The sequence below is a fragment of the Cyprinus carpio genome, chromosome A5 (assembly GCF_018340385.1).
Source record: "Cyprinus carpio isolate SPL01 chromosome A5, ASM1834038v1, whole genome shotgun sequence".
NCBI classification, from domain to species: Eukaryota; Metazoa; Chordata; class Actinopteri; order Cypriniformes; family Cyprinidae; genus Cyprinus; species Cyprinus carpio.
The window spans coordinates 6,500,216-6,526,891 of record NC_056576.1 but is presented as its reverse complement, the minus strand read 5'-3'; the positions used below and the strand labels follow the sequence as shown (position 1 = coordinate 6,526,891).

Genomic DNA, 26,676 nt, shown 5'->3' with positions numbered 1-26,676 from the left:
ATTATGCTCATTAAAATATTGCTTATTCGCTTTTCAGAAAGAACTCCTTCACCCCGGGCGCGTAACATAGCTACTACTCATTGAGAAATGCATGCAACCAATGTTGGATAAAACGCGGGTTCTTGTTTCTTGGCAACCCGCGTATCTCTAATGTCTCCGCCCATCTCTCTCTCTCTCTTTCTCTCTCTCTCTCTGCTGTCCGCCAGCGCTCCATCCACCTGTGCCTAGGTAACGTGATCACGCAATTAATAGCGGGAGCGCGCACTCTGTTTTAGTGGTCCGCGTACCCGCAGCGCATTGGATGCTGGCGTACAGTCTTTTACCTCGTAGAACAGGACATTTAAATAGCTTTTTCTTTCATAAATCACTGGTTTGGGGTTTGATATTGTTGTTGTTTTTTATTTTTGTTTATTTTTTGTTTTTTAGGTTTTTGAGCTGTCATAAGATATCAAAAGTAATAGGTAAGCGCAAACTATCTTACCTCCAGTGTTATTGTGGAGTGTTTACTGATCCTTTCCGCTGCGGTATTTCATTACTCACCGTTAAACTTGTTTGTAAGATACTTTGTGCTGTCACAGGAGCGGGCAAAACCCGTAAGTGTTTTAAACACCACAGGTTAAATATTTACAACTTCCCTTTCATTAATGACACTTTATGAAAGCAGGTGGGAAAATTACTCGTGCTCGTGTGTTAAGTGTAACGGCATGTCGTGAACGAGGGAAGCACGCCCCTTACAGCAAGTGCGCGGTCCCGTGACTTGCCCGTTAAACCTGGCTGAGTTAAAACTGTTACTCTCGCGCATAGCTCCGACCTTGCCCACTACGAGGACACGTCAAATCACAGCTGTACTCTCTCATTTCGCAGGGTCAGATCAGCGGAGTCCAGCATCTTCGTGGCATAACAGAAGCGGTTCTGGAACGGGAAAGAACGCTTAAGTCGTTTTATGGAGGCTTGTGGGACGCAACGAAACATTTCTTAAAGTGTTGGCACTGAGGATATCAGTCCAGACCCCCCATCTGATTCGGAACATAGTCTTGTTTGGATTTCAGCCTGTTTGAAATGTGGCGTTATGTGCTCGAGATAAATGTGCTATGTGTGTGATTTGGAGAGGATCTTGTGGAAGGTGTCCAGTGGGAAAGAGACTGGGTGGACTCATCTGCAACTGATCCCCGTTTTCTGAGCGCAATGGACTTGGAATGAAGACAAAACATGGATATAATCTGGGAAATATTTATTATCCTTCAAGCCAATCTCATCGTTTGCACTTCAGGTAAGACTGTAGGCTACATTGATTCTTTGACAATAAGTGCTTTATATTCGTTTTATAATGGCTTAAGTTGTGTTAAATATAATTTACGTAGTTTGTCCCTATTATTAAAATAATGTAATATATATTTTTAAATCTTTCGGAAGGCTCAGAATTCTGTAGAAAACAAGTTTTTGATTGTATAAAAAATCACTTATTTTTGGTGCCTACGACGACCCACATGATTTTATGGTAATTACCGTTTTTTATTACTTAGAATAATTTAAGCAATAATAATGTATTTTGCTTAATATTTGCTTAAAAGGTGTTTTTTTTTTTTTGACTCTCCGTTTGCCATCAAATATTAGCAAAAGAGTCTAGTATATCCTGTGTTATAAATGGGCTGGGTATGATATGCGTAAATTAAATTACTTAAAAAATTACATGGCATTAAATTAGTAACGGGCAGTAAGTTTTTTTTTTTTTTTTTTTTTTTCTCACTGCTAATATAAATGTGAAATAGTGATTTTAGAGGTGATCATCACTGGACAGACCAAATGTAGAAGCAATGGAACCCCGAATTTCAGAAAGAATCCCTGACTGATATACTCTGTCACCATTACCAGTTACTATCACTTTAGTCCATCTAATGCGGAGCCGAATGATCGTGTGAGGTCGAATATAGGTTGTTCTCTCGGACATTATAGTGTTAAAAACCAGAAAAGGCACGGAAATAACTTATTAGGTCTGAGTCTGAATGACTGCCAAAAGCCGTCCAAATAACAATCACATTATTATGACTAAACAAATCAAGCCCGTTCTGGTTTAACTTTAAAACTCCTCGTGAGAGGTTTATGGAAGGCGTCCAGCAGCGTCGCCCACGCGAGAACTGGACATTGATGGCAACCCAGCGCGCAACATATCCGTCTTTCTCAAGATGCGTGGGACAGGCAACGTAAACGTCCTTGACCAGTGTCTATGGCCTCTGAGAGCTTCCTTTTTTAGTAGCTTCATGTACATCATACATGAGGTTACTAATATGACAATTAAGTCAGATTGTTAGGTTGCTTTGCAATATTAATTTTTACTTGTGGTTTTATGTTTACTAAAACACCTTTTCTAAAGTGACATTCCAGGTGAGCATTATTTAGTATGTGTGAGTGGTTTGTTTTTACTTTGTTAGTTATGAAAATTACTAGTCAGTGTTTATGGTGTGATTCAGAATACTGATTCCAAAACGTCATTCTGGTTCCTCTAAAGCATCTTTATATATATATATATATATATATATATATATATATATATATATATATATATATATATATATATATATATAATACACACACACACAAGTATGTGTTTGTGTGTGTGTGTGTGTGTATATACATGCATGCATGTGTGTATTTGTTTATTTGAGCATGATGATTATAGTTTAGTAGGGCCTTTAAGTCTGATGAGATTAGTGCCATTTTTGTCTCCTCTTACACTTATAGTTAATGTGAATTGTTGTTCACAACTCATTTTACTTCTAGAATGTGTTATTCAGAAAGACAGGACTTAAATGTTATTCATTGGCAGTAGATTGGATTGTGAAAAGTGGCCATTACATATCAAAGCAGAGCCAGAATGAATGTCAGTTTGCTTTTTGGTATTCGGTTAACGTTACCCAGTAGCACACAGCCCAAGTGACGTCAGTGGAAAAGGATCTTTCAGAGGAGCTAGTTTTAAAAAATTTGATTAATGATTACAATGGCAGCCTTTTTAACTTCAGAATAACATGCCAAATTAATAAGATAACTAAAAATGAATGTGCATTTTAGTAAATTTTGCATGTTGCAAATTTTTTACATGGTCTTTCAGATATTTCCTGGTGTATATGGTGCATGTTGTTTATTGTCAAGCACATTTCCAATTTTCCACTGCCATTACTCTCCAAATAGCAAAGGCCTCTAATGTACTTTCAACTCCATTTTCCACAGCAGTTTTGCTGATGACGTGTCTTTTGTTAACAATTGCATTGTTTTATGACCGATGGAAAACGCTCCATTCTGCTGTTTAATCAAGTTTTTTTAGTTTGTTTTGAAGGTCAAAATTTTCTCTGTCTTTGGTATATAACAAGGAAGCTCTCAGTGATTTTGTTGTTTGCTGGTATTCCATGTTCACAAAGATCAAAGATTATATTTAGTCCCCACTACAGTCATAATTGGACCATAACAAGTGCCATCTTCCTTAGCGTTTTGGTTTCCAGACATTTACTGGAACATCATAGATTTTAGCTGACATTTGCAGAGCATGAGCATTTGTTTAGTTATGGCAGTTAACATTTGCCTTGATGCCACTCTGGATCCAACAACACAGCAATTGACATATTGGTAAGCCCCACCCCCCTTAGTTACTGTTGCTAACTCGGACAAACAAACTGAGCTGCTAACTGTCTTACAATGACAGCTGTCATTGTAAAAACCTTGTCCCAAGAGGTTTTTGATAAACTTTGAAGGAACAACTCTCGTAGAGGAGCATCCAAGCAGGACTTTAAATATGCCATGGAGGGATATATAAAATATTTTAAAATAAATATGGTGTGTAACAAGATTAATTTGGAAGCGAGGGTTTACAAATTACAATGCAAGCGGGAAAAGCCTCATGTTATGGTCGTGACACAGATGACAACATCCAGGATTAACGTTGTTCATGTACCGCAGGGTAAGATTAAATTAAATTAAATAGGAAAGTTGTAAATATTTAACCTGTTTAATATGGAAAGGCACTGAAATGTAGACCTTCATTTATGTGTTTTTGACCTACACTGTACATGACGTAAGAACAGTTAGCTATTTAGGTTTGTACATTAGCATGGACTCACTAACATTAATTGTAACTTAATGAGAGTATGACAACCAGAAAATAAATGTTTTCATCTTCATTGGGATTGGGGTTGGATCCTTAGGGAACCAGATTACTGCTCCCACATCATTGGATTAATACACTATGTGAACCTGCTGCATACCACTGATGAACAATCATGTACTGGTCTGCTACAGAAGTGGTACCATCCTCTCAGGATACCTGGAATCAGTGTTACAAGTACCCCAGGCACATCGTTTTACCATTTTTGTAGCATAAACATCATCAAATCAGTAAGAGCTTCGGATCTTCCATTGTTTCACTATGCCACTGAAACCTAAAGATGTCTGAGTTCCGGTCCCTGTGCAACTGATACTCAACCATTGGCTCATCTGTGTTCGATGGGAGGGGCTTACCAATTGGTCAATTGCCTCATGAGCCCCGAATCTCAAAATTGAGGAGCATTTCCTTTTGTCAATGTGCACCAATACTGCATTTTAAGAGGGTCTTCTGCATTTGGAGCTGATGTAAAATCAAGTGATCTTGCTTCTGTTAAAACTCCAGATGCTCTGAAATCATGCTTGAGAACACGATCATCAGATTCAGGTGAAATAATATAAAATCATTTTTCAATTTAACTTTTCAAACAAATTGATATGCTGCCTATATCATTGTTTAATAAAACAAATGTTTGTAGTGGATTTTAAACCTCATTATATTGGTATTATGTTATAAAAGGTAATTGAGTCTTTTGGACTCTTTAATTTAGCTCTTCATTAACCTTTGACATCCTTCAGTTAAAGTCCAGGTAAGTTAATTAGTAGGGAAGATAAGTATACCATCAAACACACATTCACTCTTAATCATAATAAGTAAGCGCAATGAGCGCATTCAATTTCTTCAAGAACTGAACGCACACGCTCTTCGCGCATGTACAGTACAATATCCATCAATCATGTTATCAGGTCCTCAAATGGAGGCACACACTAACTGAAATGTTTTGCAGAGTGTTTCCTACATGTACGCAAACAAACGGCTCCTGAAGACAAAAGAAGCTGATGACGTGCATTACAGGCACCCTCTTATACTTCTGGGTGCTCCGCTACTGTCGTTATGGGCTGTGCGGGCCAATGATTTGGGATGTTTTCACACTTGCTTTAGACACTGGTCATGCTGATGGCATTCAGGTATAGGAGCATAAGGTCATAGGTAGCTTCATGTTGTTGGTGATGATAAAATAACAAATTTACATATTGTCGCTGTCGAGCGGAAACATTGGATTTCCAAAACCGCTACCACTTTTAGGAAATGTAAAAACAATGGCGTTACATGGTTTAGTCACAAGCACTTTTGAATGCTTTTCATTAGTTAAATATATCAATAAAACCCACAAACGGATGTAAAGATGACCAATAGCATTGATTTAAAATAATAATGATGAAATATAATAGAGATAGAAAGTTAGGATAATTTTCCACGGCACACCTGACAACTCTTCACAGCACACTAGTGTGCCGCGGAAAAGTGGTTGGGAAACACTGCCCTAGGGGACGCAGTGTCGAGTTTCCTTGAAGGGGAATCTTAATTTCAACACACCAGAGGTTACAGTCCTGCTTTGTTGCACTGTGCCTTTGCTTATTATGAAAACAAAAGAGTCTGCAATGCATTCATCCAGGTAATTGGAGGAATGGGTGTTAATGTCCATGAGCATCTGGACTAGGGTTGGGAATCGTTAGAAATTTTCCGGTTCTGGTTCCGCCTAATGGTTCCGGTTCCGATTCCAGTTCCATTAAAATCATTAAATAACTATTAAAAAATAGTGGTAAGGAGAAATGCACAATACTCAACTTCTCGATGCTCAATACTGTTTATTACTTACTGTCAACTTAATTTAAAGGTTGGCAATGTCAAAATTCAACATAAATTACAGTATACGGATCTTCATAAGTAGGGTTGGGTATTGTTAGAAATTTTCTGGTTCTTGTTCCATTTAAATGAACTATTATTATGTTTTTTACTATTTTACCTTGATTGAATGTTGTGTTGCTGTAAGGTAGTAAGTAATGTTGAGAAATGCTAGTCCATCAATCAGCATGTGCTTCAAAGTTGATGTTTTTTACACTATCAATAACATTTTTTTTAAGCAGGAATAAGCTGGTTGGCCAAATAGTCCCTTGAGGGCTGAGACACTTGTTCATTTCCCTAAATTAATGAGCTATAAACTGTTATACTTATAACCATGTATACACACACTCCATAAAGCCCCTGTTTTACAAATAATAATGCAGTCAGGAGATGGTGTGATGCAATGAGTGGTTTCCACATTTTTAAACATTTAATATGCATGAAAACAAATGTTTTCTGTCACTTTGTTTATTACTCTTGAACTGACCTGTACACGAAATAATCTAACCCGCATACTTACATAACAATAGCAGTCTATTTATTTAGTGCTCCAAGTTGAAGTCAGTATGTATATTAATGACAATATGGGACAAATATAATGTAATTTAGTGGCGGCAGGTGCTGCGTGCTGCTGGTACATGCACAGTCAGACAAAACTACGTGCACAGTTATCAAAGGCACGGTGGTTTGTGACATCCTTTATGGGAAACGCAGAATCGTCAGAACACTGGAGGAAGGCTGCTCACAGCGCTTGGTCACGGGTCGCACCAGAACCGTTTTCGGAACCGAAACTTAGAAATTGCTTACGGTTCCGATTCTTTTCAAAGAACAGAACTGTTTCTGAATAAGAACCGGTTCTCGGTTCCCAACTATAATCTTGACTTCTGTAAATATCTATTTAAGTTGTTTTTTCCACTCAATTCACTGATACTGTAGAAGCATACATACATTTTGTCCACCATAGTTCTTAATAATCATTCAAATAAATTTCAAACCTTTTGAAAATGAGAAAAGTCAGTTATTTATTCCTAAAGAACTCAATTAAACAGAACAGAATACTGTTCTTTTAAAGAGCACCTCCAGTTTATTGAGAGTGAGGCATTTACGGTGGCATTATTAAGATGTAAAAAGGTTGTATGCACTTTCATCCATAGTGGCTAAATGTTGTAATTTATCAAGTCCTAATTTGTATGGTTCTTGTGAGATTTTAACTCATTAAGCAGTTGTGAGCACAATATGTTATACAGTATGTGCATGATTTTAAATAGAATATTCAAATTAATGCATTAAATTGTTTTTTTTTTTTTGTCCCTTGCAGAAAATGTAACTTAATTTTATAGATTTAATTAGAGAAAATGTGCTAAAAATACAGATAGTAAGATAAAATTGGAGTAATGTTTCTCATTAATGTAGCCATGCAAGTTTTTTTTTTTTAATGTTATGCTCTTTACAAAATTACTCCCACCTTCCCTGAATCTTGACAATTTTAGTGTAAAAATTTAAATAGCCTGAAGAAGCATGTCATTTAATTAAGCATTTGATTCATTAGCTAGAAAACAAAGACACAAGCCATATTTTAAAAACTAAAAGGCTGAAAACTTTGTAAATCAACCGTGGGTTAGGAGCAGCTGTGTTTAGCTAGGTCTTCCCTGATGGGTGGGTGTAGCTAAGACTATTGACTGTCACATGGAGAGGGCATAGCCATTTGTAAAAACCCAGCCATGAATCTTGTCACAAACCCACAGCAGCAAGACACTATGACATGTTTTCACTAGCTCTCAGGTGCCCTGTGGCTCATCATCCACAATGTGCACCTGGCCACTCTTAGCTCAACAACCGATGCTCACCACAGCCTGACAGCAATCTTGGCTCTCTTTGGAAGAGAAGCCTTGCTGCTGCCACATGTGTGATGCCGAGACGGTGTTTTTAATGTTTGGGCAATGCCACGGCTGAAGGCTGGAATGTTAAGCACTGATATCTATAGTACAGAGGCTTTAGCTGTGGCTGGGTGATCCTGCACGCCCACACTGGGCAACAGTCTCAGCCGACTAATCTGATAATCCCATGCAGATGTGTCTGTGAGTGAGTTTGCATCTGTGCATGTGGACCGAGAGAGAGAAGAGACTGAGAGTTGCAAGACTGTCAGCATCCTCCTTACGTGATTTGGTTGTTTATCGGTTTCCCTTCTGGGATGAGGGGCTTAATGTCACAGTTCAAAACGTTTAGATATTATGGAAATTGCCAAATGAATTGTTCTAAGTGAACCTGAATGCATAATACAGATGCAGATTGTGTTCTTGCTGATAAAAGTGTGTGGGTCTCTGAGGAGAATAGCTGCAAATACTCCTGTAATACTGATAAAGTTTATATCTGCTAGTAAAACTTCCATTCTCACATATTGCCTCTGCATTTCTCAGGGGAAGTGCCAAGTTCTCCATGTTGTTCTACTGGTCAAAGCAGTGGGTGTGTGTTTCATACCATGCCATCTGTCATATAATTTATTAATAGTAGAATAACTTTTTAAGTGCTGCTGCTTGGGTCATGGTAAGGCCATCAGAGCTAACGTCCCCCTCCAGTATTAAATCTTTTGTTAAATCACAGGATACAGACCATTGAGGCCCCAATATACTCATTGCAAATTTTTCCCCGTTGTTTCATTTGGGGTAAAAATACGTTTAAAATACCTTTGCAGTAGTATATTGTTAGCTATCAACCTGATGCTACCCAGAAACCCATGCTGCTGGGAGCGGTGTCTAGATGAATATGTAAATATGTGCTGCTCTCGATAACAAAATAAACATACAACAAAAATGAGAAAACAGTGGTTACGAAAGCATCTGATCATAGCGATGTGGATATTATTGCACCAGCTCTGCAATTCAGCACTCCAGTCAAGTCAATCGCTTTGGCAAGCTTTTTTGAACTCCTGAAATTAACTTCATTTCGGCATGATTTTGTTAGAAATTATGTCACACCAGATGGTTCTTCGATGTAGCTATCGGGGTTCATACATGCGCTTCTTTTTTTTTTTTTATGAGCGAGACAACTGCATTAAGATGTGAAGAGCTTTTATGCACTTTAATCCATGGTAGGTAAATGTTTTTATTTATCAAATCTAAATTTGCAAGTATCTTGTAATGTACTAACTCATCAAGCAGTTGTATGCTTGGTAAATGATAAAAGTATCAAGTATTTAAAAAATTTGCTTTGGAAAGAAATGTTTTGTTTTGATTCAACATAAATATTATTACACATAAACGTTTAGGCAACAAAGGTCAAACATAAACTAAAATGTATTTATTTTAATTATTTCTTATTTTAATTAAATTATTTATTATATGGAAATATGTTTATTATTATTATTATTATTTTTTTTATTTTGGTAATGAAATGATACTCTGGATAAGGAACTAAAACTGCCAGCAGGTGACAGTAAATGACTTTATGAGTAAGGCTAATGATATATGGGGCATCTTTTTGAGCAATGTTGTCAGGCAACTTTGGCCAATGTTGCCCCATGTATCATCATCCTAAGTCATTGAGTCATTCATTCATTCGATTCATTTAAATGGGTGATGGCTTTCTTTATGGACATTCGCTAAGATTATGATTAAATTTCATATTTGAAGTCACCAATGAAATCTGACAACAACTGTCTCATAAATGTTGTTTCTTTTGCTCAAATATTGTTAAAAAAGCTAATTTTTCAAGCTAGATCAGCCAATGCGTGTCTCAGAACGCTGACTGTATCTATAGCAACCGAGACGTCTAACAGCAGCTGCAGTGACGCGATGGCTTTATCGATTGGCTGTTTTACTCAGAAGCCGGAGGTTTCCTTCGATAGAGTGCCAATTTTTTCCCCAAAAACTATACGAATGACACGTCTTGGTTATTCTATAGTCTTTGACTTGTGTTATTTGGGACAAAAACAGCACTTGTGTGATATTGCTCTCGCTGCTCGTGTGATATCGCTTTTCATATCATATAAATATGAGAAAAAAATATCTTTAATTTTAGGGACACATAACTAAACTTATGGACTACATAACATACAGTGAGTTGTTGCCCTGCATCATGTTTGTCGAGCTGTAAGAAATTAAAGATGATGTACAGGTCTGGGCCGGGGCTATTAAAATATTTTAATTGAGTTATTTATCCATAACTAATTAATTAACTTATCGTGTTAAATTGACAGGCCTAATAATTAAAGTTGGAGTAATGTTAAAATAACCATGCTTTTAATGTATCTGAAATCATCGTGCTCTCTATAAAATTACTCTCACCTTCCCTGAATTCTGACCACTTTAGTGTGAATTTTTTAATTAGCCTGAATCAGTTCACTTAATTAAGCATGTAATTTATTAAAACCAGACATGGCATATTTAAAAATACACTGAAATACAGAAAACCTGCTGAACTTCTAAATCAACTGTGGATTAGGAGAAGCTGTGTCTTAAACAACATGACATTATATTATAGAATGTGTTGTAAAGTTTACCATTCCCCAATCCCTTTCACACAAAACAAGAATCCCTAGAACAAATGCAAATGGCTAGTATGGCAATGTTGCTTAATACATTTGTTCATTTATGTATATGTTATGTTTTTTCTTTCTTTCTTTCTTTTTTCCTTTTTTTTCGCATGACAACTGCATTCTATAACCAAACTGACACCTGTGCATTTTTCAGGACCTAATTCTATGCCAATCTGTGCTGTATGAACAGAGCCACACTGGACCGTTAGTTGTCTGCCATATCATATAATGTGAGAGCCACACTGAACTGTTGTGTTAATAACATCCTCTGTTTATAAGTTCCTTGTTACTCATGAGGTTTTCGTTTGCTCATGGAGGAGAAGAAATGAGCTCATTTGAAGATGGATGAACTCACGCCTTGATTAGGTTCATTTAGTAACAAGCTGTCAATTGTGATAAAACTTCCCAATGTAATGGGCATCACAATATTTAATAATGTCGCTATGGTTACCAGAGTTAGAATCATAGACTGTGGTTGTGACTTTCACTGTTCGTTAATACAGCTTTGTATTCAATCAGCCACCTAAATCTGCAAAACTAACAAAACTCAAAACTTTTTGCAAAATTTTCTTTCTTTTTTCTATTAATTTTTTTTTTTTTTTATGAAAAAATTATGAAAGATTAATGGCAGAAGCTATGGTTATTATTTAGTACTTTATTAAATTTAACTAAAGCAGTGGTTCCCAACCTTTTTCAACTCACGGCCCACACAACCAAATACATATGTTTGCGCGGCCGACTGCAAAAAAAACTAACTGACCCCGCTATTGTTGGGTTAATAACTTAATACTCAGAAGCTAGATTGTTAACTGTATTTATTGAATGAACTAGGGCTGTCCGATATGAAAAAAAAAAAAAAAAACCTATCGAGATTTTCTTTGATCAATTTTGCGATTTCGATTTTAATCACAATTTTGACACACACAGATATGCTAGGACAGTCATAAATGCATTCAGTATGAATTTGAAACATATTTCCAAAAGAAAACCAATTAGATCTTTATCAAAAAGTTGTAACGTCTCTAGAACAGACATAAGTCAAAATAATCACTATAGTAAAGGTTGTAACAAAATTTTCTAGACTTATTGCAAAAAATATAGGCTAAATAAATAAATCCTGTGTCCAGGGACTTTTTTTCTTTTTTGCCATACATTGTTCATAGAGCTCATTAATTGTAGCGGTGCCTCAGGTGTTGAAATAGATTTGTTATAAATGATACAGGTTCACACGTAGGCATACTCCATTTGCAGTGCTTTATATATATGTGTATGTGGTGCAGAAGGAACAGAGAGCGCATTAATGTAACGCGAAAGCACATTAAAACAATGCGCCAGCGCGAATCTGTCCGCACGCACACAGATTTATTTTGCTCTGTCACAAAACCAGACGCGCTTGCTCAGATACACGCTGCTCTCGCCCGGAGAAAGTGCGCGCACTTAGAACGTGTTTCCTCTGCTCAAACTGCGTCCTGTGCAGTCACAGCTCTCTCTATGCTCATGTGCTAGATATTAATTCTTTTCGCACGTTTTTATTTCTAGCCTTTTACTACGTGCAGTGTGAATGCTCTGATCCGTTAACATGGGCTCGGAAAAAAGGCGCATCACAGACAGTGTGTGAACCTGGAGTTACGTAGGCATATTCCCAGTCTGTTCTGTTCTCGCGCTAGGCGCATTCCATTCTGATTAGATCGGATGGCATACTGCGGGAGGTCAGGGCCACGGAAAATCGTGCTATAAAGCGATTTAGAAATCGCGTACGCTCAAATCGTTTTTTTATGACGATTTCTATCGCAGAGCCCTAGAATGAACTGGCAATGAACAGAAAATAACTCAGGCTTATTTAATTATATATATAAAATTATGTTATTATGTTATGACTTAGATATTTACATATATTAATAACATTATTTTTTATTTGAATAGTAATTGGCGGCCCACCTGCAATACCATCGCGACCCACTAGGGGGCTGCGGCCCACAGGTTGAAAACCACTGAACTAAAGGATTAATCGAATAATCAGAAAATAATCGATAGACTAATTCATAGATTAATCAACAGCATAATCTTTGTAGCATAAATAGTTGTAGCCCTAATTCTGATGTAAAGAATATCACTGCTGCTGAAAAGTCCTTATATTACTTCTAAAACGATTACACCATGGCTTTGAAGAAGCCAGTTCAGAGGTCTGTTCAGTGGCACAGAGGAATGATGAAACATATCAAGGGTGATTACACATACAGCACATCGGCTGACCTTTTTATATTGATAAACGGTTCAGGATGCTTGGGCTTGATTGAAAGAGTCCACCGGGCATGAGCCCTGCAACATTACACTCGTGCAGCTGGATCTATAATGTGGTGCCACAAACGGGCCGAAAAACAATTATCTCATAAGTCAGTAAGCACAGCTGTCGGCAAGGTCAAGTTTCATTTATGGGCGGCATTTGCGCCTCTTTTCACCCTGCATGGATGAGTCCCAGGACTGCCTCAGTTCCATGATGAATACTAATACTCTGACAATTAGTTTCTGAAGTGTTTATTTACAGCATCACCTAATTTCTCTGAGACTTCTGGAAGTGCCATGTGTAGGTAGTTTATCATTTGGGTTTGAAATGCTCTTTAGAAGGAGCAGGGATATAAATGTGTGCAGTAACAGAGTACCAGTTCTCTTCTATTATTCTCCACTTTAATTGAGGAAAAATACTTTGAGTTGTGTGCTGTATAGCTTTGTTTTAAATGGGTAATACAAAGAAAGTGTTAGAAATATATTGTGATTCTGCTAAGTTAACATTATTATCATTTTGTTGTCTTATAGATTGGAAGAAGTAAAAAACATACATATTGGATTTGAACGTGGGATTTACTCACTCTGAGTTTAATGAATAAATTAAAAATATGTGAAAAAGTCTGAGAAACTGTGAAAGTTACCAAAAGAAGGTGACTAAACCTAGTTTTTTTTAGAACAATAATTGGACTGTAGTAAAGGTGAGAGTCTAAAGGGGTATAGCCTTAAATGAATCCCCACCCCCAAATTAAAATTGTCTTAATTTATTCACCCTCATGCTGTAACTTTCTTCTGTGGAACACAAAAGGAAATATTTTGAGAAATATCTCATTGTCTTTTGATCATTGGACTTGTGACTTGTGTCTTTTACCTCATCTCACGCGACATGTCATCCTAAAAATGTGACAAAAGTCAAAATAAATGTAACTTTTAAAAAAATTAATCGCATGCAATTGTCATGCATGTCTCGTCAGTAAAGCCAGTTCTGTGATTAGCAGTAAATGTCCATCACCTGCTTTTAAATTGAGCGGCATTTACTACACAGATCCATAGTTCGCTGACAAGCTATGCAATATCGTGTTCATAACCGAATGCGATTAATCTCCAATTATGATGCAATATTGCGCAGCTTGTCAGTGAACTACGGCTCTGTGTAGTAAGTGCCGGTCCGTTTGAAAGTAGGTGATGGACATTTGCTACTAATCTCAGAACCAGCTTTACTGACGAGCAGTGTTGGGGGTAATGCATTACAAGTAACGCGAGTTACGTAATCAGATTACTTTTTTCAAGTAACTAGTAAAGTAACGCATTACTTTTTAATTTACAAGAAAATACCTGAGTTACTTTTTCAAAAAAGTAACGCCAGTTACTTTGTATTCCCATTTTTTGACTGACAAGCCTCCTGTTCCCATATTGGGAGAAATCGGAAGTTTGCATCGTTGTGTGCGCTGTGTGAACATGATGTTACTGTAGTTCTAGATTAAATGTGAATGTGCATTAATTCATTCCACTCACAAAAACAAAAACAAAAAACAAAACAGATTTAGTATTCTTCTAAATTAATCAAAACAGTGAAATGCAAACTCAGAATATGACGCAAACCTGCAATAACTAAATATATTAAATAACACAAATGTATCTATTCCCATTTTATTAACAGTGTCTTTGCTGCTGACCTTTAATGATCCAGTTCAACCATACTAATAATCAAAAATGACTTAATAAACTAACAATTGTGCTTCATTGTTTTTTTTTTTTTATTGCTGAAGAGTGTTGAACCTTCTTCTCCTGTGTTCTACTGTACAGACGTGAATTTACTTTTCCTTCAGCCTGAAGTTTATTCATTACACTTTTTGGTGTGAAAGGGCTTTTACATTTGCTATAAATAGAACTTCTTATATTAAAAACAATCAAGCCCTGCTCATATTTAAAAAGTAACGTGAAAGTAACGCAAAAGTAATGTAACACATTACTTTCCATAAAAAGTAACTAAGTAACATATTTAGTTACTTTTTTAGGGAGTAACGCAATATTGTAAGGCATTACTTTTAAAAGTAACTTTCCCCAACACTGCTGACGAGACATGCATGACAGTCTCATGCGATTAATCGTGTAGCCCTAGTTAAGACCTTGGCTGTGTTTTACAATGCTTGTATGATCTGCTTAGGGTTATGATGCTTTTGGGGAACACAGCGCTTGTTTGTTGTAGTAATGCTACCTCCCTGAAATGAGTTTTTAGGGTGGGATGAGTGAAAACGTTAAAAAGTTATTATAAGAAAAATTAACATTAAATGTAATGCTTGGCCCTCTAGTGGTTACTACAAGTTACTTGCTGAGGAACATTGTTTTTGTAGTTACATGATTTGTACAGGTGAATCTGCTGGCTTCAGGTGCGCCACTGTGCTCTTATCAGTTTAAACATTATTAAATGACTTTAAAACTAAAATAACAAAAATTGCATTATCTGGAAAATGTTTTATAAGTAGATAAGTAGCCTATAAACTGCTGTTGTTTTGACCTGTTGTTTTAAAATATTACACAAATTTGGCAGTGCTGACATTAGACATAATGATTGCTATTCATATTTGATCAGATTAAATGGTAGAAACTATTATAACTTGGCTAGTGGGTAGGGCAAACAGACCAAAGTTGTCACTGGTTTAGAGATTATTATCAGCATAAACTGTTTTGTGAACATTTTTCAATGCACAGCAAATTTGATGCTTTACAAACATAACGTATTTCTGAAAGGCCAAGCCAGTGTTCCACTGAATAGAGTGGGAGCCTGAATTCCTTTTCTTTATTTATGGATATGACACAAGCATGCATGGAAATATGACACTAGTGCATTTTCCCGCAAAATCTGTCCTGATAGCTTTAATATTAAATAGTGCTGTCAAACAATTAATCATGATTAATCACATCCAGGGACGTGGGAACTATATTGTGAGAGGGGGGGCGGGATTCTTTGGGTGTTGGGGGGGGGGTGTTAGTGTAGGCCTATAGTAGGCTGTGTTATGTATCCTGATTGACTTTATGATTAGTTAAATCTGTTTTGCACATGCATCGCCACAGCGTTAACCATTTCAGACAGTACAGGACAGCCTCTGTCTCGTTCACTTCACGTCTGTGGCCGTTACGCACAGCTCAGTGTGGCCCAGGCACGGCGCCAGGATTCCGGTTTTGGATGGGCCAGACCAATCGTGGGTGGGCCTTAAATTAAAAATGTTAAATTAAAAAAAAAAAAAAAAAAAAAAAAAAAAAAAAAAACCTTTATCCAATCACTGCTTAACCTAATAAATAGCCTGTTATAGTATATAACAGGCTATTTATTACTGTTATATTATCTGTGCGTATACATAATATAGATTTTAATAGCTTGATGCTCTTTAAATATTTTGTTGCATTGTTAAAAGTTTCGGTGCATAGGACAGACCTATCCGCGATCGCTCTCCAAGGTTCTGACCAAAGAAGAGCGCTTTGGAATCTCCATTACGCATGAAACGCATGAAACGCATCATACCTGGGCTGCGTTTCCCCGATAACATTGTCTCTTAGCGCGCTACGAAGACTCTTTCAGGTATAACTTAACTAAAGGTATACTACCACTAAAGGTATACCATTGCTAGGCGTCTTCAGGGGGTATCATCTACTCGCGAGGCATAGGCGCTGAAAGGCAGAGGCGCTGGCGCCCTCCTAGCTACGGTGCTGTTTTTGGTAAAACATGATTTTGACGACTTCATTAAGTTTTGTTTTATAGAAAACTCTTTTTAAAAGATATTCGTTTTGTATAAATTGTATCTTAATTTTGATCAATGTTTTATCAATCAATTGCCCATATTTAATAAATAAGAAGCAAATATATAGCAGACAACGTAATAACCTTAGTGTAATTGACAGAATTACTAAAAAAAATATTTTGCTACCTAAAAGTTAAAGATTTTTTGTGTCACGCATGCATGCATGTCTATTTCCCTCATATTAAATATAAAACGCATGTGGACTGATATTTTTCCAATGTCTGGACTCCTTTATTAATAGAGTATATAAACAGACGTTTTCAATATATTGGTATTAAATGCATTTTCTGAGAATTTATATTTCAAGTTTTTACTGCAAATGTCGAAATGCGCGCTCTTTGGTCCATCAGTGCTTGAATCACTGATCACATTAGAATAAAAAATATCTCATAATAAAATACAAAATCGACTGATTTATGAATGTATATGCATAGTTCTCGTCAGTCGGAAATACAGATAAACGCTTTCATTTGTTGTATTTTTGATCCTGAAAGAAAACAGAACAACAAAAGAGCGAATCATATGCCTACATGGAGTCTGTACGTGTTATGCTTCTTACGCGGACTTTTGGGACTCAGTTTTGAACTGGTGTCAAGGCGCAATGAATGAAATGCACAAATGGTAATTAAATAGTACCCCTGAAATGAACGAATGAATGATGATCTGCTTTTATGTAATTTTTCTTTTTTTATTCAGAATATTCACAAATGTGTTAGCTATGGCATGAAATATCTGATATTCCGATTGTCAAATACATGCAAGTGGAAGTGTATTGTTGTTGAAACACCTTTATAACGATCGCGTTAGTTGAGCTGTATGCGCGATATAATTTTATGACCCAAAATTTTGAAATGTAGGCTTAAATCAAACACATTTTAATTCAGATTCTGTATATATATATATATATATATATATGTATATATATATATATATATATATATATATATATATACGGAAAACAAAAACAACGAAAAAAAAACAGCTGGGTGGGGTGGGGAAGAGAGGGGGGGCGGCCGCCCTCCCCGGCAGTTCAAAGCTGACTGATATCTTCACATCCAAAATAAAGGTTTTTGTTTACATATTATATGTTCGTGTACTGTGTTTTTTTATTATGTATTTATAAATACACACACATACAGTATATATTTTGAAAATATTTACATGTATATACATTTATATATTTATTTTATTACATTTTATATTATAAATTAATATATAATATAAGTAAACATAGCATATTTTTCTTAAATATATACATGCATGTGTTTGTATTTATATATGCATAATAAATATACACACTACAAACTCATATATTATATAAACAAAACTTTTATTTTGGATGTGATTAATCGTGATTAATTATTTGACAGCACTAATATTAAATCATTATTATAGGCTAACCGTAGTGATTTGAGGTTAGGCAAAAACACAGTTTGGAAGATGGATTTGTGAAATTTTGTTAATTTCAATCAACAAAACACTGCACAGTGTAGCTTTGAAATATGCTTGAAATAGTTTGAAATGCTTGAAATAGTTTGAAATAGCTTTGAAATGCGTGAACAGTCATCTTAAATACAGTTCAGATGTCAGTTTTATACTTATTTAATAGAAACATTAAACAGCAGGGTAAACTGGTGGAAACAACACAACTGTAAGTTAAACTCAGGGGCATCCTTATGATGCCCTTATTAAACTGTATTTTTAATAAGGGCATAATAAGGATTTGCTTGTCCTGTTTCTAAATATGCTGTTACTAAGGGAAACTAAATGTGGCAGGAAAATGCAAACCTTGTGCTCAAATGGTAGTGCCTTGTTTTCATGTGTATCAGGGGCACAATTGCATGTGCTCTCACAGGTCCAGTTCTCTCTGCAGCTGTGAGAATGTTATAGTTTCTGTGGTCTCTAATATACAATTTAAAGAGTCCCTCATGCCAAATAGATGCTAATAATAATGAGCATTACTTGTATCTGAACATAAACAGAACTTCTCCAACATCAAATAAATGCTAAGACCATTTGGTCGAATAATGTTGCTTCTCATTCAGTCTTTATAGTATGGATGGGCATTTTGAGCAATTCTGTTGGTCTGTACTCTAACACAGTGGTTTTCAATCCTGTTCCTCGGTACCCACTGCTCTGCACATTTTGCATGTCTCCCTTACCTGACACACTCATTTGAGTTCATGGAACTCTTTCCTAATGAGATGATGATCTGAATCAGGTGTGTAAATTAGGGAGACATGCAAAATGTGCAGAGCTGTGGGTCCCCAGGAACAAGTTTGAAAACCACTGCTCTAACACACAAAAAATTTATAATCATTTACTCAATAATTGCCATACTCAGTGCTAGTAACATATCCTCCTCTGGTCATATCCCAGGACTTCTGCAGAAACCAAAATCATCAATAATTAAAATATTGCTAAACTTGCACTACATCTACATTTAAAAACGGCATTCATCTCCTCGTCCATCAGCTCATCCAAACTGACTTGTTTGAAAACACTTAAATCACCTTGCTGTGCAAGCTTAAAATGTCATATATGCTCACTGAGATGATACAGAGAGGCCAAACCGGGTAAAATTCTCACTCTATTCTTCTGACACAATCATTTTATTAGCAACATATTCCACTACTCACTGGTGCATCCAGGTCACACTAAAAGTAAACATTCAGTGTATGGCCTTAAAAGCAACTGTCATTTGATCAATGTTCTGTCATCTTTGCAGGATGTAATATGAAGATTGTAAAAAGTAACATTTATCTTTAGCAACATTATTAAAGTGAATAGCAAGCACAACAATGTTGCTATAATAGATATTGTCACATTACTAAATGTGTAGCTAATTTTTTTCGAATACCTTTGTTTTAAAATGTATCCCCTTGGGATAGTGCCTTCAATAAGCTCTGCTTTGGCTGTACAAAAACGCCGTCTCCAAATGTAGGCCAAAATGTAGAGACAAATATATGTTTTCAGATTTATTCAGATTAATGTGGACGTAGCTTTGGATGCACCTGAAAGCACTGTGAGTTTAGAGCGAGAGATTCAATGGGAAAGTACATTTCATTAATGCCTACAGCAGGCAAATGTGTAAAGAAAAAACCCATCTGTTTAAATAGTGTTAGTGAACTACAGTAGTTGGTACAGAAAGAGTACTCGCCTACCTAATTACTCATGCACGTCTCTAATCCCTAGTAGTGGCAAATGTAGACAAGTTTGCCTCTGTGCCATTTATGTTTAGCTGTTGTGAAGTGCCTCTTTAAATATCCTTTACCAAGCAGGGGGTCGCTCCATTGAGAACAGGGATCAGAAAATTTGTGTTAATTACTTTTTGATGTATTGACACTTACTCTGCAGACATTCAATAGGTTTGTTGCCTCTGTGCTGCAACTGCCCTCATCTATTCATTTGATTACCCAACTTTGAATAATGCATAAGCAAGTCAGCTGCTGGGAAAGCGACACCATTTATAAAATGCTGAAAAGGCAACGCCAGCAACATTCAATCATTTGAATGTTATTATTAAGCCAATCATCTGAATGCCATTATTAAAGCATAAAGTGCAAACCCTGCTGGATACCATTGATACCGTCCCTTAGAGGCAGTTCAGGCTTAATCTGGCTATTATGTATTGTCTTCCATCTAACGTGGGCCATTGTCTATTTAGAAATTGTTATCCCTCCCTATTTTGGACAGGAAGCAAAGCGATGCAGATGTCACCACAAACATCCTGACTGTGGACCTCCTGCACACCGCCAATTACTTGAAGTCTCTCAGACAGAACGTTGTGAGATTAACAGCTTTAGATGTCTATTCTGTATGACCTCTGACTTTATTTTGTTTTCGCTTTACAGATTTGAAGCATTTCTTTCTGCTAAAGCCAGTAAATATGTTATTGGGGCATCGCCAAGCTGTGTGGGAAATGGAATAGAACTTAGCTGCTTTTCTCAAACTGCTGTCATAATGAAATATGTGATGTCTCATTTTCATGCAGCCCTGCACATTCAACTGGGACACACACAAGATCTGAGTGCAACGAATTACATTTAATCACAATTGTTCTTTGTTCCCTGTAAGCTTACAGCCTTATACATGCTTACATAAAAGCCAAACTCTTGTTTTAATCACAATAGGCATAAAAAAACACTACACTTAGATGTTCTATGGAAATCTTTTGTTGCATAAAGTCTGGAGTGCTTGAGTCTTATGCTTTCAGAAATGATCAATTGGCGTTATGTTTTCCTATCCTGTCTCTGTCCTGCTAATGACGGCAGCTTTGAGCTGAAGGGATGGGAGCTTTGTTTTCCACTGAGAGGGAAAGAGATGGTTTGATGCAGTGTCTGATGCTTGTCCTGGAGCTTCCACTAAAGCTCTCCTGTATTATTACGCCAATGTCCCTCAGGAGAACATGGCTGATGAATTGTTATTGCCTCTCATTCCATACTAACTTCTGCTTGAAGATAGATCCTGACAGGATACCTGAGACAAGGAGAGGGAGAGAGATTTGTGATGTTCATCAATTGGTGATAAGAAATAAAGTTTTGTAGTTTTCAGTTTTGTAGACCTGTTTAAACAGTTACTACTGTAATGGCCAAACTTTCTGAATGTACTGTTTACAGGGTGCAAAACCTGAATCCTTTAACTATACTTGAAACCCTAGGTTATAGTCAGTGTATTTGGGGAAAAATAATAATAGTAGTAATAAAAATAAATAAATAAATAAAACACATTTCATTAAATAAGCATTAAATTATTGAATAAGAAATAATAATATGAAAGTCAGTGGTGATCAGAAACTGTTTGTTTACCCATATTTTTCAAATTTCATCTTTTGTATATGGCGGAAGAAAGTACAGTAAGTCATACAGGTTTGGAATGGCTTGAGGTAATGTAAATGATGAGAATTTAAATTTTTGAGTGAACTATCCCTTTAATGTCTGCAATGCATATTAAATATACTTTTACAGGAATTAGTTTATTTATTTATTTTTGTAAAAAAAAGAAAAAAAGCTATACAAGATAAAAATTCAGAATTTTACTTGTATGATGTTGGATCCACTCCAGTAGTAAATCCAATACCACCAGCTGTTTTGGAAGACAAATTTGAGAAACAATTCAAAATCACTTCACTACTCAGAAGAATTAATACAGTCTGAAAAGTCTGCCAACATCCAGAAGTGATCCTCGTAGGTATCAAGCAGTTTTAGCATTGTAGTCAACCTCAGTTTTCGGGTTTCAACAGCATTATATTCAGATAAAGTATTGAAATTGTTAGCTCCACCACGGTGTTTGGTTTTTGCAGTATAGCCTCCAAGAGGCAGAAGCATTTTCACCTCTCCAGCCACCTCCTCTTTGTGAAACTGAACCACTCTCCTGCATTAATTCTTGTCCTTGATGGATGGATTAACCCTCCTCCAGTTCCATTAAAAGGCAGCCTAGCCACCTCTGGCCCCATAGTCATGTTTTCCAGTGGCAATACGGTCGTGAAAGTTTAGGTGTAAATGCAATATCCTAAAATCTTGCTTTGTGATTTCAGGCCGTGACCTCCTTTAGCAGCGGGATCTTTACTTGGTCACTTCAATTATAAACTACAGCCCTGGTTCAGTCGAATCTCTTGTCGGGTTCACTCAGAATGCATTTCCATTCTAATGTTTGAGGAACAAAAGTGAAGGCTTTTAATTCCAGTTTTGTTTGTTTTGTGCTTCTCTTGCAAGGCTGTTTGCCAGAAATAATTTTTGAATGGAACACGACAGAGAAAACAGTTAATGGTCATTTAATAAAAATGTTTTTCTATAATGAATGCTAAATCACTCCAATTTTCCTCTTCTTTTCTCACAGCTCAGCCAAATCCACCCAAAATCCACGAGGGATGGTGGGCTTACAAAGAAGTTGTTCAGGGGAGCTTTGTTCCAGGTAATCATTTTACAACAGCTTTTTAGCATTGTTCAAGTGTGGCATTCCCTTCGCTCATGTTACGCACATGGATTCTACATTAGTTCTAATTGATTTGTCAATCATTTAGTTCCAAATATTATGTCACTAGCAGCTTTTTTTTATTTTTATTTAAAAGAATAGTTTAAAGGGATTTAGTTTACTGAAAATTAATCCCCTCAGACCATACAATATGTAGATGTGTTTGTTTCTTCATTGGGATAAGTTTTGAGATCACTTGCTCAGCAATGGATCCTCTGCAGTGAATGGGTGCCAGACAGCTGATATAGCATCTCAAGCAATCCGCACAACTCCCGTCTATTATGGCGTTATTTCCCTGTCAAATGTCGAGAGCGCATTATTGTAGCGCGAAAGTACATTAATATAATGTGCGAGCGCGAATCTCTCTGCTCGCGCGCGGGATATAATGTGCGGAGCGCGAATCTCTCTGCTCGCGCGCGGAATAAAATGTGCGGAGCGCGAATCTCTCTGCTCACGCGCGGGAACTGGGCGCGCGCTCTCAAATACACGTTGCTCTTGTAAGAATTTTCTCTGGGCTCGCTCAGAGAGTATGCCTGCACTTAAACCGTGTTCAGTGCAATCGCGAATCTCTCCTCTTCGCTTAAAGTAAGCGTGTATGTGCTTAGACTGTGTCCCGTGCGTTCGCGCATGGCCAAGTACTCTTCTCTTCGAATTCTTTCTCTTTGCTCTTGGCATAAACGCTGTCAAAACTGCAACAACCAATCAGAAATAGGCTTCAACGACTGACCAATGAAAACGCGACATCGTACATGGAATCTTATTGGTTGATGGGCATTTTGGCTCTTTTTCATGAGCCGGCTCGTTTGACTCAGCTCACTGAAAAGAGCCGGCTCTTTTGGCTCACAAACGGCTCTTTAAAAAAACAATAATGTTTTGACTATGATAGGTGTGAAAAACAATTTTAATTAAATTATTAAATGAAATCATACTCACAATGTCTCACAATTTCTTTGAAAATGCATTGATTTGTTATGAAAAAAGAATACTATTAAACATTTGCATTTAAATTACAACTTTTTAATGTATAGAAACAACAACATTACAAAACAAATACAATCTGAATCTGAACAACATAATAGAACCCATATTAAAGAAAAATAACTGAAGGATTAAACTTCTCCCTCTTTTTTGGCATGTTATATAACCAGCATGATTATGTTTTGTATAACTAGCATGAACACACACACACAATGCTGATCATATTTTTATTTTATGAGAGATTTGCATTCAGAAATGCAAGCTGCCTTACTTTCGAGGGGCTGATGCGGTTTCTTCTCCGAGTATGACACTGTGTGTGTGTGATGGCTCGGCCCCTCCCTCATGCCATATAATTGGTTGACACCTCGTGTATGATTGACAGGAACAGAATGTGAGGCTGATCAGACTGTCGAAACGAATATGTGCACCTTTAGGCCTATATAATATTTTTTTTGTTCTTTGAATTAGTCAATTATTTTAAATAAAATAAAATGCATCCATTATTTCATTATTACATAATGATTTAATTTCTATAGGCTATATTTTTTTTTAAATAGACTCGGCTCTTTAGATATGCGAGCCAGCTCCCGTCGTTCACCTACAAGAGCCGGCTCTTAGAGTTCGCGAACGACCCATCATGGAATAAGTTCACTGAAGTTCAATCAAGACGAGCCGAGATGGATCCGCCGAATCGACGATCTCAGGTAACCAGTTTTATTTGTTTTTAATTTTAAATATGTCAAATGTATCTTAGAAATGTCTGGGAAGAGGGCGATTGGATTATTTTACATATAAATTACCTAGACTGTCAACCACATTGTTCACACTACGTGCCATGCCCATTGAAAGTGAGATTTTTTAGAAAAAAATAAAAAATAAATAAATAATAATAATAATAATAATAATAATAATAAAAAGAAAGTGCGTGATTGATTATAACACTCAACGCTGCAATCCGCGATAAAGAAAATCCATTGCAGACGACACTTTTCGTTAATTTCACATCACTTCATTCGTGACAGCCATAGATAACATAATTTTACTGGGGCATTTTGCCCCCTTATTCCCCTGAAATATTTGTTCAGATTTGAATTTAGCAGTTGATCTCGCTACGTACTTAATGTTTAATCACTGGTGTGATTGCACGAGACAATGTGTTAATTATCAGACGTAAAATATTATTTTTTGCCTTTTGGAATCGGCTTTCAAATATATTTGGCTAAAAAATCTCACTTTCAATGGGCATGGCACGTAGTGTGAACAATGTGGTTGACAGTCTAGGTAATTTACTATATGTAAAATAATCCAATCGCCCTCTTCCCAGACATTTCTAAGATACATTTGGCATATTTAACATCAAAACAAATAAAACTGGTTACCTGAGATCGTCGATTCGGCGGATCCATCTCGGCTCGTCTTGATTGAACTTCAGTGAACTTATTCCATGTGTTCCATGTGCGGTTCAATATCAACCAATACGATTCCATGTACGATGGCGCGTTTTCATTGGTCATTCGTTGAAGCCTATTTCTGATTGGTTGTTGCAGTTTTGACAGCGTTTATGCCAAGAGCAAAGAGAAAGAATTCGAAGAGAAGAGTACGTGGCCATGCGCGAACGCACGGGACACAGTCTAAGCACATACACGCTTACTTTAAGCGAAGAGGAGAGATTCGCGATTGCACTGAACATGGTTTAAGTGCAGGCATACTCTCTGAGCGAGCCCAGAGAAAATTCTTACAAGAGCAACGTGTATCTGAGAGCGCGCGCCCAGTACCCGCGCGCGAGCAGAGAGATTCGCGCTCGCACATTATATTAATGTACTTTCGCGCTACAATAATGCGCTCTCGACATTTGACAGGGAAATAACGCCATAGTCTATCGATTAACATTTTGGGAAGCTAAAAAAAAGTATGTTTAAACAAATAAACAAATTCATGTGATGTTTTTAACTTCAGACTGTTACTTCTGGCTAAAATACCAGTCCTTTATCCATAATAATGGTCTCAATCAGGAGAGAAATATGTACAGGTTAAGCAACATTTATAGCATCCAAAACAGTTCTAAACAAATATGCTTGTGGATTTTGAAGTGAGAGGACAGCAGGGGATGGACTTATTATGGATTATGAAGAAACTAATTCATCTACACATTGGATGGCCAGATGGTGTGTAAATTTTAAGCAAATTTTCATTTTTGGATTAACTATTCCCTTTAACTCCAAAAGTGTGTTGTAAGTGTTGGAATCTGTGTTTTTTTTTTTTTTTTTTTTTTTTACAGTAACCACAAGCACGAACCAGTTCACTAGAATGATTCTGACTTTGATTCATTATTTCTTGTAGACATTGTTATAGATTGATTATTCCCTTTGTTTACCTGGACGTAAAGCTGCATGGATACAACATGACATTGAAAATCAGTGTTTGATCACACTGCTACTTATACTTGGACTATGATTAGAGCTCTTAAAACAAAGAGGGCGGGTTAACAGCAGAAACTGAAATGTAAGAAAAGGGTTGAAATGCTTGTAGGATTCCTCTGTCTTTGTTAATAAAATCTGCCCTTGGCTCTTTTTTTATATGTTCAGATTAAGGTGAAAGGTTTACAAGCCAAGAATCTAAGTAATTCCTGGTGTTTAAAATTGTGTAAATTGTGCTGCTAATGAAGATGTTCTGACTTGAGTTATAGGGATGTGAGGATGGTCTTTCTCCTAGTCTTCGGAGGGTTGTAACAGCTGCAGAAGTTTTTTTTTTCTTTCTACCAATTTTCTTTTAAGTAAATATTGTTTTTAACTTTGAAACAATCAATTTGTGTCACAGAGATTCGAATCAGATAAAATGCTGATTAAAAATCTATAATTGTTTGCCACATTGGTTCTTATTTACTTTTTAAGGTGCAATATAACAGTATTACAATATTAGAATAAAACAATAAATTAAATGTAAATTATAACAGTTATAACAATTTTATATATATATTCTATTCTTATATATAGATTCTATTGTGAAATGATTCTAATGTGCTGATTAGATAATCAAGAAAATTTTATTTTTATTGTTAATTTTGAAAATAGATAGCATGTTTGTGGAAACTGATGCATTTCTTTTCAGGATTC

The 26,676-nt window shown here is 36.4% G+C and overlaps 1 long non-coding RNA gene across 2 annotated transcripts; it reads left to right on the top strand.

Moving 5' to 3' along the window:
- The first annotated feature begins 260 nt into the window (after nt 1-260).
- On the top strand, nt 261-26,438 carry LOC122142256. Of its 2 annotated transcripts, XR_006158484.1 has the most exons (4): nt 261-461; nt 865-1,270; nt 22,451-22,525; nt 25,904-26,387. It is a non-coding gene; the product is annotated as an uncharacterized LOC122142256 (long non-coding RNA). The 2 variants fall into 2 exon arrangements; XR_006158483.1 differs by lacking the exon at nt 261-461 and having other exon boundaries at nt 689-1,270; nt 25,904-26,438.
- The last annotated feature ends 238 nt before the right edge of the window (nt 26,439-26,676 follow it).